This window comes from Martes martes (genome assembly GCF_963455335.1).
Source record: "Martes martes genome assembly, chromosome: 5".
Lineage (NCBI taxonomy): Eukaryota > Metazoa > Chordata > Mammalia > Carnivora > Mustelidae > Martes > Martes martes.
The window spans coordinates 39,082,146-39,094,875 of NC_137892.1; positions in this window are offsets into that span (position 1 = coordinate 39,082,146).

Here is a 12,730-nt window from a genome sequence, read left to right on the forward strand (position 1 = left end):
CGAGGCACTGCCCCTGTCGCATAGTTTCAAATATGATTGATAAAACAAGAGTCTATGCTCCTCTAAACCCTGTATTCTTTGACCTACTTTTTAAATTTTGTTTTCTCTATACTAAAACCTGCTCAAAACAATCTATCTGTTCTACCAGTACTTGAATCATTTTCTCTTTCTTTCTCTGACATGCACTTTTAATTTTAAGTCCTTGTGTTTTCTTTTAATATCATCTCATCATCTGCCTTTTGCCATTTTGAAATATACTATACAAATGTTCCTCTCTTGTATTTTCATCTATACTTCAAGCCAAGTATGTTCATAATACAGTATATTTTTCTTCCTTTAAGTCAAATAGCCAAACCTATAAAATAGGCCCCATTCTCATCCTCCAACACCAAGGTTATTGCAGTTTTCTATTCTAAGTTTTTGAAAAAACACTAAGAAATAAATACTGAGCCCAGATATAAAGGTCATGGAGCACAGTATACACAGATGTTCAATAACTGTGTTTCTAGACTTACACACTACAGAAAGTCAGGGGCTCAGAGGAATTGTGACTGAAATCTGTAAAGCTTGAGCAGTGTGAATAGGCAAAAATGCAGCTTTTCCTTCTTTCTTATTCTGCCAATGGACAAACTTACTGAGACAGAAAAATAACCATATACTTCATTTGGTAATAAGAATTTTTGTTGAAAATGTATTATGTGCAGAGCACTGTTCCAGATCCTTGGGGGATATAAAGAGTTATAAAACACAGATCCTTCTTTTAAGTGTCTTTAAGTGAAGAGTTAATATTTATATGATATATAAAATATATTTTTTGGATCCAGAAAAGAAGGCAAGAGAATATTTTGCTTACTATAAAAACCAGGTTGATTGGAAGTTTAACTTTCTGATAAATTCACATGATGTTTCCACTTTTCTTTGCTCTGTCCAGTTTTCTACTCTTCTTTAAGGAAAAACTTCAGACTTAGCCATACTCAGACTTGAATATAATGTAGAGAAGGGGAATTCTCCTAAACATACACACATGCACACACATGTACACACACAAGTGCAACTATGATATCTTTAAATAAACTTATACTAATTAATTATCTGTGATCACCTGGAGCAGTTCAATGGAGATAAATCAACTATGAACAATTCTGTGAAATACAATAAACAGCATTAAAACAGTTCTTATTTATTTATGTATTTATTTATTTATTTATTAACATATAATGCATTATTTGCCACAGGGGTACAGGTCTGTGAATCATCAGGCTTACACATTTCACAGCACTCACCATAGCACATATCCTCCCCAGTGTCCATAACCCAGCCACCCTATCCCTACTCCCCAACCCCCAGCAACCCTCAGTTTGTTTCATGAGATTAAGAGTCTCTTATGGTTTGTCTCCCTCCCCATCCCATATGTTTCACTTTTTCCTTCCCTACCCCCACAATCCCTCTCCCTGACTCTCAAATTCCTCATATTAGGGAGAGCATATAATAATCGTCTTTCTCTGATTGACTTATTTCGCTCAGCATAATACCCTCTAGTTCCATCCACATCATTGCAAATGGCAAGATTTCATTTCTTTTGATGGCTGCATAGTATTCCATTATGTATATCTATATACCACATCTTCTTTATCCATTCATCTGTTGATGGACATCTAGTTTCTTCCCATAGTTTGGCTGTTGTGGACATCGCAGCTATAAACATTCGGGTGCACATGTCCCTTTGGATCACTACATTTGTATCTTTGGGGTAAATACCCAATAGTGCAATTGCTGGGTCATAGGGTATCTCTATTTTCAACTTTTTGAGGAATCTCCATACAAAACAGTTCTAATTTATATGAGCATATGTTAAGAATGTCCATCTCTATATAGACAGAGTAGAATAAATAAAAGCAAAATAAAATTAAAGATACATTTTCATAAAACTTACATAAAATCATTTAAAGAGTTTAATATAAATGAAATTATAAAATGTATTAAAATGGTGGTAAATATTTAGAAGCAAGTATTGCTAAATATTCAGAATGCTCTGCTTGAATAATACATGTAATAACTTTTGTGCTTTTCTTATAAAAGTATTTACAAATAAAGAAAATGAGCATGAGATAGTATTTAATGAAAGAATTAGGAACTAAACTCTATAGTAAGATCTAAGTATTTTTTTCTCTCTAGTTATCTACTTATCTACAACTATAATTTAGCTATCTATCTATCCATGTATCTATATGTAAAGATATGTCTTTATGGTAATCTGGGAAAGTATAACTTTGAGTAGTTTTTATTTTTTTCTCTCTTTCTTCCCTTGTTTTCTAAACTTTTTAATAAAAAAAGATTTATTTGTTTATTCTGGAGTGAAAGAGAGCATGCGAGCAGGGGGAAGGGGCGAGGGAAATGGGGAGGGAGGGAGAGAGAGAGAGAGAGAATGAGAAGCAATCTCTGCAGTCAGTGTGGAGCCTATCAGGGGGCTCAATCTCACCACCTGATCATCAGACCTGAGCTTATATCAAGATTTGGAGGCTCAACTGAATGAGCCACCCCGTTGCCCCTGTTTTCTAAACTTTTTACAAAAACTAGACATTGGTATTATTACAATAACCAGAAAAATAGTGGCAGGCTTGTGCATAAATTTCCATAGTCTTCTAGAAAACTATTTGTACCAAACTGTTTTAAGGGACTTAAAATGCAATAATGCTCTAAGGGCTTTTAATTATTTTTGTGACTCCATCCTAAGGAATCAGTTAGAGACATAATCAAAGATTATTCACACAAGTAAATTATTATCCAAATAACTTATAAACATTTGGAAAGAATCTAATTGCAAACAATTGGAAAATTCTTAAATATTGTTTGAAATAATCATGAGATGGCATATTATGCAATCTGTTAAATATTTAATGATTTGTTCACTATATAACATGAAAATAAGTAAATACAAATACTACATACAATATAATATCAATATTGACTCATACATAGAGACACATTTAGGCCCACAAAGGATTTATGTGCTCAGAGAATACCACTAAAATAAATACATTAATAAAAGAGTACTTCCAGTAGGATTTTTTTTTATTTTTTTATATTTTAAAATATTCCATAATGAAATCCTCTTATTATTTATAGTCAGTTAAAAGGATAAATGGTACAAAAATTTAAGGTAGGTGTCAATCTTTTTTTTAGGTTTTATGGGAATGGATATAAGAAAAGTGATGGGCATTTTCTCATAGTTCCTGACATATAATTATGAAAGCAAGACAGAATAAGTAGGAAAATGGAAATATGTAGTTAGTTCCCTGTGGGTGTGTGAATTTCTTAACTACTAGAAAATACACACTAAGCAGGCTTTTGTGGTTGGAAGATAAATTCATAATTTAAGAATGAGGATGTTGGAAGCTACTCAAAAGTCATTTGACTTCCAGCAGGACTACATGAACAATAGTATTGTATTGTCTTGTGGCTGAAAGAATAGCCTGGAGGAAGTTATCATGAGTAATTTCCATGTGATCTGTTTATGTTGTGGCCTGCCAGAGAGTTTTCTGTAAGTACCTTCATGAGTCTTGAGTGCCAGCAGGCTCCCTGGCCTGATGCATGTTCCAAGATACTGGATTCACAGATTAGACACACAGGGTACATATCAAATTCTGATGAGCATCTTACTAATTATGCTCTCAATGTTATGTAACTACCAAGAAGTTTAAGAAAGAAAGAAAATAAGTCCTGTTTGTTTCCCTAAATACACAAAGAACTTATGCTGATATGTTCTTAAATAATTTCCTGGGTTTTATAGTATAATTTTGAGATTTAACAAAGATAAGTGGATGGGAAAAGACAGGAAACGAGGATCAGTACATTTTTTCCCCATTTTTCCCAACTAGCAAAACAGATTGAGTCGGGCTTTGATATTACTATATATTTGAGTGAGAAATCACCATGTATTTCAAAAAGCCATTGACTAAAAAACTCCTAGAAAATATTTGAGATAAAATCCAGTTTTCTGATTTCTAGTTGTGTGACATTGTGAAGTTATTTAGTACCTCAGTTGCAGTTCCCTTTTCTATAAAACAAGAGTAATAAAATCTACTTTATAGGGCCAGTATGGACTTTAAATGAGATTGTTATTTTGGAAGTGCAAAGCAAAACATTAAATTACATATAGTGCTGTTAATCTCTATTGTCCTTTTTTAAAAAAAGATTCTATTTATTCTACTGCTCTTTCTTTTGTTTTTTTTTTTTTTGAAGATTTTTTTTTTTTTATTGTACCACCCATTATTTTTTAATTAACACCTGTGGTCAGTAATAGTATGGAACTTTGTATCAGATGTACATGTGTTCAGTTCCAGAACAGCCACTTATTAATGGGGTTGAAACCTGGGTTTCAATTTTTTCATTGATAAAATGGAATAATATCTATGTAAACCATAGGATGGTTGAAAGTTTTGAATAGAATATGGTGATATTTTAGACTCTATCATTTATTTGCATGTAATTATCAGCTGTTCCTAAAAATCATGTATTATCAGAGAGAGTAAATAAATTTCACAGGATCACACAAGTGGTAAGATGTAAAAGGCATTACTTAACTCCAGGCTTTTCTAACATTGAAGTCTCGCCAATTTTTTTGTACTGCTACCTTATAGTTGTGGCACCTAGAGATCATCCCAGCTTATGCTTTGAGGTGGCTTCATTGCATTGGGTAGGTTTCTCTGGACTTCTGTGCTATTATCTGTAAAAGAGAAAGCTGTATTAAGTTAATTCTTTGCAATTTGGATTCATTTGAAGTTATGGGTTCCTCCAGTCTTCTCAGGAGCAACCCCCCACCCCAGCCCAGGAACAACTTTATGGGAAATTGAGCCAAACTAAAAGGTTCTATCTCTCCAGCTCCTTCAGAAGGAAAAACTTTTCTATTATCTCTTTATTCTCTCATTTATATGCTTATGATTTCATTTGCACAAAAAACTCCATTATTAAAAATAAGCTTGAGAACTGCCAGGTTAGATATTCTCTGTTTATTCTAAAATGTTTAATTCTAGGGGTGCCTGGGTAAGCTCAGTTGATTGAGCATCCAACTCTTGATTTTGGCTAAGGTCATAATCTCAGAGTTGTGAGATCAAGCCCCACCTCAGGATCCACACTGGGCATGAGGCCTGTTTAAAATTCTCTCTCTTCCTCTCCCTCTGTCCCTCTGTTCACTCTCTCTTTCATTTCAAAAATAAACAAATAAATAATAAAATGTTTAATTCTAATTAAATATTTTAATGGGCCATGGAATTAGAAGTTCAGCGTAAATAACAGATAAGTTAATAAGCACATGAATACTTAACACCAGAAATGTTTACCTGGAAGATGTGCTGAATAAGAGTGATTGGATGAGGCAGATTTGAAGACAGTTGCTTTTGCTGCTATTTCTGATAAAAATTAAGTACTTGGATCAAAAAAGCAGACATGAGGAAGATTAAACTATTTGAGCATGTCTAAGAGAGTAGTAGACAGCTTAATAAGTAAGTATATTAATAAATATATAGCGACCAAAAGAAGAGTTGGAATCAACCAATTAAAAAGCAGATGTTCCGGGAGTACCTACAAACCAAGTGAGGTGCGATAAAGCGTGAAGAAGCATAATCAAATATGCACCAAAGTCACTGATAAAACCTGTCCTGATCACCCATGGACAGATGATTGATGGAGCCGGAGGACCAAGAAGGCACCTCTAGGGACCTTGAGGTTCATAGTTAGAACCCAAAGGCTGTAAACAAAAATATGAACATTTCATCCCATCTTCTGATTGATTCACTCATACATTCAGTGATTCACTCAACATACATTTATTAAGGATTATATAGTAAATGAGGAACTGGTAGAAAAATTATTGAATAATCAAATCGACTTTCTGCAATTATTATTTATAGTATCAAAATAATGGGTTCTCAGGGAAGGACACAATTCATCTAAAATAAAGATAACATTTGGGGAAGGATTCAATAATAGAATGAGAGAAATTGTGTGTGTATTGGATGGGGGGGGCTTGTGCCTCGTAAACCAATAAAATAAGATGCTATGGGGAATAATCTGTTCTTCTCTAGTCCTGTCCATCCCCCTTGCTGTGACCCTAGCCATATTCTCTACCCTGGAATTCTAAAATTGCCCTTCTAACTGGTCTCTATGATTCTTTTCAAACCTTGAGTATTCCTTGCTCACAAAACAATCAAAATGTTCTTTGTAAAACCCAAAAGATTGTATCTGGCCCCTATGGTAAACCTCTGATGGCATACTGTACTGCAGAGATCCTCTATGTACAGGCCCTGCTTTATCTCATTTTGTGCCACTGACCTCTGTCCACAAATACCGACCCATGCATGGACTTCAGTCTATTTCTCAAACAGCTCAAGTCAATCCAGTCTTAAGGCTTTTGTACCACCTATTCCAGCTGAGTTGAATTCTCTTTCCTGTGACTTTTCTATGGGAGAGTTCATTCTGTGGAGAACTAATCCTAACCTAAGCTTACATATAATTTTCTCACAATGTTTTGCTGACCATCAGATCTGAGCTAGTTCCTCAGATACTTCCTGTTTCATCACTCTAACTTTCTACTGGACCTATGAAATGATGGTTTGTATCTTCATTCATTCATCATTATATTCTCTAAGTCTAGCTGCTACCTGGAAGATGCTTAATGTCTATCTACTGAAATGTGTACATAAATGTATATATATTACAAAAAAGCCAATTGTCAAGGTTATATTTCTAATCCAAAATAGTAGAAGAGTGTCAGAAGCAATATCTATTTCTTAAGATTATTATTATCTAAAATTTTCACCTAAACAATGTTTTCTCACAGTTGTTTCAGGACTTGATGAGATGGTGCTTTTGTCTGAGAAATATCAGTGAAAGAACACTTCACATTAGAAAGAGATATAATACAGAGGCAAAGAAAGGAGAATATTCAATATTCATATTCCATACATTTTCATTTAATTATAAAAACAACTTGGGAATATTTTTAAATAATTTTATCACTGTACTTCATTTTTTTAAATTTTTTAAATATTTTATTTATTTGTCCAACAGACAGAGATCACAAGTAGGCAGAGAGGCAGGCAGAGGGAGAGGAAGGGAAGCAGGCTCCCTGCCAAGCAGAGAGCCCGATGCGGGACTCGATCCCAGGACCCTGAGATCATGACCTGAGCCGAAAGCAGAGGCTTTAACCCACTGAGCCACCCAGGCACCCCTATCACTGTACTTCAAATACTGGAACTGAGAGCCAAAGAAAACAAGGGGGCAAGCCTGATGACATAGAGCTAATGATGAAGGTATTATTTAATTCATGTTCATCTAATTTAAAATGGTTTTCCATCAGGCCATATTAGAAACATCCTTGAAAATGCATTTTAAAAGCAACAAACCACTTCCTTAAAATCAAGATCTTATATGGAAGCCTAATGTGTGAAACAAACTGAAAACAACAACAAAAATGTGAAAAACTCTTCTTTTTGTTGGATTTCATTGGGAGCTAAATTTCCTTTTCAGGGTACCTCACATGTTTCCAGTTTGCATTTTCATATGTTCAAGCAGGTTTAGTCAAATCTAAAAGCCTTAGATGTCAGTCTGTCTTCTAAAAGTCACTCCATCTACGTGGACTCTGTACATTTCTCCATTGCTTTCATTGACTTCTCTGAAATTTATTTAGAGGAAGAACATAGGGACAAGGATATTGTTGAGAAGAGATTTGTTTTTATTTTTTTAATAAAAAAATTTTTAAGAGGAGATTTGTTTTAAAGCTGCATTTGTTCAGTTTTACTTGGACTAGGTGTTCATTCATAATACTTTTACATGGGTGAGTGGAGGTCGTGTTGCATGACTACTGATTGATTTCATAGATAATTTCCAACTTATAATTTTAAAATTGTTACAACTTCCAAATACTCAGTAGTTAGAGATAAAGACAGATACATATTTGAATGCCTACATGTATCTTCTTTCTTCAATTTATATTCTCCCCATAATTTTTATTTTTTGGAATTCCCAGTCATTGACTGAAATAGAAATTTTGAGATTGAGAAACATTTATTTCCTGAAACAACCAAGAATGCTGGCTTTACAGTAGTACCTGGTATGGACAGCTCAAATGTGGTACACAAAATTAGGGTTTAGTTGCCTGTTTTATGCCCTGATAGGAAGTTAAGACATTGGATCCCAGCAGAGACCTGCATGGTTGTACTGGTGATAGAATGACAGCTCGTATGGTCAGGTGCCAGGCTGAGTTGAATGTTCCTGCTATCTATGGCACTCAGGTTTGCCTATCCATAGCTGTCCTCCTCCCTGTTTGAAGGCCTTCCAGGCCTCATGATTCCCAAGTCGTTTGCTAGCCCTGAAGCTCCATTTTAGAACTGTCTCGGGAATCCACTGTGTCACAGGCAGAAATCTCACGGATGTTCGTTTTCTTTGCCTCTACCCAGGGTTTATGTTTTTCCCTACAAACCCTCCAATTCCCCCCAAATGATTTGATTATAACCCTTTCTCCAACAAGAAGCTACATGCATTGTTTTCTAATAAGAGTGCAAGCATCTAGGAAACTAACACTTGTTTTTTACATCTTAAAGATAACTTATCTCTCAACTGTGACCAAGGGAGAATTTCTGGCTTCCTTTTCACTTGAATATTGGGAAAAACATATTTTCTGGAGAGATATCACCCTGCCCTTTAAATAATTTTTTTTACTGCCTGTAAGATTAATTCTACTATAAATCACACCCCATCCCTAAATTCCTTCCTTGGAAGCCAGACAGGATTGCCTTTGTTCATCTGGAGCTTCATGGTTCTGCTTTAAGGCAAGTCACCAAAGTGCTCACTCCACACACAGAACAACATTTCAATAATTGTCCCTGCTATTTTCTCCTAGGCACTTCAGAATACTTGGAAGAAATTCATACCTAGCAACTTTCTCTTCCCTATTTGTGATAGGACTATTAATTGTTGTCATTAATCCTTAGACTTGGACAAGGTTTTTTTTTTTAATTTTTTATTTTTTTTTACAGTACTTCCAATTATAAAAACAGTGATCATCCTTGTACCCTAGTCATTCTTTATTTCCTTATATTATACTGTTTTACTTTTTTAAATATTTTTAAATACTTTATTACACTACTGCTATATTTTATTATACTGTACTATTTTACCTTTACTTTTTTGCCTACATTCTATCCCATGCACTGTATTGGAAAGTCATTGAGAGTAGAAACTGTTCATACATCAATCATTGTACACTGATATATCCCAAACACCTTGAATATTTTGTAGCCCATAGAATCTCCTCAGATATAAATCACACAGGTCAGTCACTCTTTTATCTAAAAAGTAATTAATTTTTCATTTGGAGAGTACCATACCACTTAATGAATAAGTTATACTAAATCATAGGACATTCAAAGAATATAATCAACAATATAAAATCATTTTGAAAATTCAGTTGTCCAGAAAGATATTTCCTTTTATTTTTAACTTATTTTTATTCTTTTAAAAGACATTTCCTTTTAATATTGAGTTTTGCTTCACTGTTTTTAAGTAGAGTTCTCTTTTGAAACCATTATAAAATGCAAACCAAGACATTATTTAAAAACTTATATCCTGTGCTTTGCCTGTTCTAATAATATGTCTCTTGTAGTTGTTACATTGTAACTATACCACAATCTTAACAATAAAAAATCAGTACGAGAAGGAAGTACAAGGATAAAGTGAAATTGTCTGAAAGAAGGTTCTTCTCAGAATATACTAAATTGTTCTCAAGGTAGCTTTCAGCCTGTGATGCACTATTTATTTCCAGTCGGGATTATTGAACCATTTGGTCAATGAATCCAGTGTGTAGGCTCAGGAATATAGATCAGTTTTACCCAAAGTTCTTTGACCATGAATCAGTTTTAATATTGTAGTAGTTTGAGACAGTACCAGAAATTCATCAAATGTAAACATGTACTAGAATTAAAAAAAGTGGCAAAATATGACTTTGTAAATAAATTAACTACTGAAATTATAAAAATACGGTCATGTGATTTTTATTGTATAAGAGAAAAACAAGAAAGAGAATTACATCATCTCATTTTATTAAAAGTATATGTGTATACATATACATGTATACATATTCACATATGTATACATACATATTTATATACAGATACATCTTTATATTATATATATAAACCATCTTATTATAACTAACAAATTTATACTGAAACTACCTAATAAAATACATGATATCATTAACTAAGTTAGCAAACATTTTTTTGTAAAGTGTCAGACAGTACCTATATCAGCTTTTTGAGCTGTCATAACTACTCAGCTCTACCATTGCAACATAGAAGTAGCCATGCACAATTTGTAAACAATGGGTGTAGTTGTGTTCTGATATACTTGTATTTCTGACCTTATTTGGCCCAAGCACCATGGACCGAGATTATTAACTAGATTGTAGATAATGTAGTGGTTAGGTAGTATACAGTGTATCAGTTCCAGGAAATAACAGCCAGAGCATTTGCTCAAAAGGGAACTGATGGTGCATTCTTTGATGTGACATATATTTTTTAAAGGTAGATTAAATACATAAAAGCTAGAAGAAGTTTATATGTATATGGTATTTTTTTTATTAATTTCTTTTCAGCGTAACAGAATTCATTGTTTATGCATCACACCCAGTGCTCCATGCCATATGTGCCCTGCATAATACCCACCACCTGGCTCCCCCAACCTCCCACCCCCTGCCCCTTCAAAACCCTCAGGTTGTTTTTCAGAGTCCATAGTCTCTCATGGTTCATCTCCCCTTCCAGTTTCCCTAAACTCCCTTCTCCTCTCAATTTCCCTATGTCCTCCATGTTATTTGTTATGCTCCACAAATAAGTGAAACCATATGATAATTGACTGTCTCTGCTTGACTTATTTCACTCAGCATAATCTCTTCCAGTCCCGTCCATGTTGATACAAAAGTTGGGTATTCATCCTTTCTGATGGAGGCATAATACTCCATAGCGTATGTGGACCACATCTTCCTTACCCACTCGTCCACTGAAGGGCATCTTGGTTCTTTCCACAGTTTGGCGACCTTGGCCATTGCTGCTATAAACATGGGGGTACAGATGGCCCTTCTTTTCACTACATCTGTATCTTTGGGGTAAATTCCCACTAGTGCAATTGCAGGGTCATAGGGAAGCTCTATTTTTAATTTCTTAAGGAATCTCCACACTGTTCTCCAAAGTGGCTGCACCAACTTGCATTCCCACCAACAGTGTAAGAGGGTCCCCCTTTCTCCACATCCTCTCTAACACATGTTGTTTCCTGTCTTGCTAATTATATATGGTATATTTTACCTACAACTTAAATTTATTTTAGCTAAAAACTAATATAGCAGTTTTCTGCTTCTTCCTTCCCTCCGTCCCTCCTTTCTTTTCCCATTCTTTGCATTCATTTCCCTTCGCTCTAATTAACAACTTAAGGATGCAACTGTTTTCCAAACATAATTCAGGAAATTCTTTTTGAGATGAGACAGGACAGTAGTGCGTTTTGTTTTATATAATCACAATTTTTTGTTTTATTATATTTTGTTTTATTTATTTGAGAGAGAGGGAAGGAGAGAGAGAACATGAGCTGAGGGGAGGGGAGGGGCAGAGGAAGAGGGAGAAGTAGATTCAGTGCTGAGCAGAGAACCAGAGACCAGGCTTGATCCCAGGACTCCCAAGATCATGACCTGAACTGAAGGCAGATGCTTAACAGACTGAGATACCCAGGTACCCCTGTATCTTCTTTCTTTAGAAAATAAAAATAAGGGGCTTCTGGAATCACTCCCTGGAAACTCATTCTTCCCAGAGTATTTTGTTTTTTTCTGCATCATGGATACCTTTAATTCCCATAATATTTCAAGCTGGAAAACTTCACATCAGCTCCTCTTCATATTCTCTCCCTCCTCTCCCAATCAGTGATTCATGAAGCTCTCTCGATGATAGCTCTTATCTGCATCGATCAAAACCTTTCTTTTTATTCATCCCTAATTCTATCTGACTCATTCAGAGTCTCATTATTTGTGTTCTGAACCACTGAAACGGCCTTTAAATTTTGTCTTCTAATTTTGGCTTCCCCTTATTCCACTCTAAACTGTATCCACAGCTCCAAAAGTCATTTTGTTACAATACAGATCTGAACAAGTTAAGCCTTTGCTTTAATACTTTAATGCCTCCCCAACTCCTTTAGGCAAAAGTCCAACTGTAGTTACCATTATATACACAATATATTATTTTATGTTGTCAGGGTTTTTGCAGGCTGTTGCCTGGGTCTTCACTGCAAGTTCCAAAATCTCGCTTGTTTCTTAAATTTCTCAATATCTCTTCCAGGGAAATAACTACTTGTCATAAGTGAAGCAGCATAAAAGTTACCTTTTGTCTGAAGTTGTACAAGGTGTCATGAGTTCAGTACTTCCCTCTTCTATAGGTATACAATAAAAACAATGCAACATAGTAGCCTCCAAAAAAACTTATATTAGCTCATCAAGGAAAAGGATAATACTTTATTCATGCCACAATGCCCAAGGCAGTTCACTGACATTAAAGGATCTGGGGTGCAGGTATGCATGTAGAAAACGCAGCATCTATCAGAAACAGTGCTATGGAAAAATTTCAGGAGCTTAAGAGTGACACAATGGACACCAACTTTAATGTCAGACAATCCCAGTTTCTATATCTGGATCTATCTT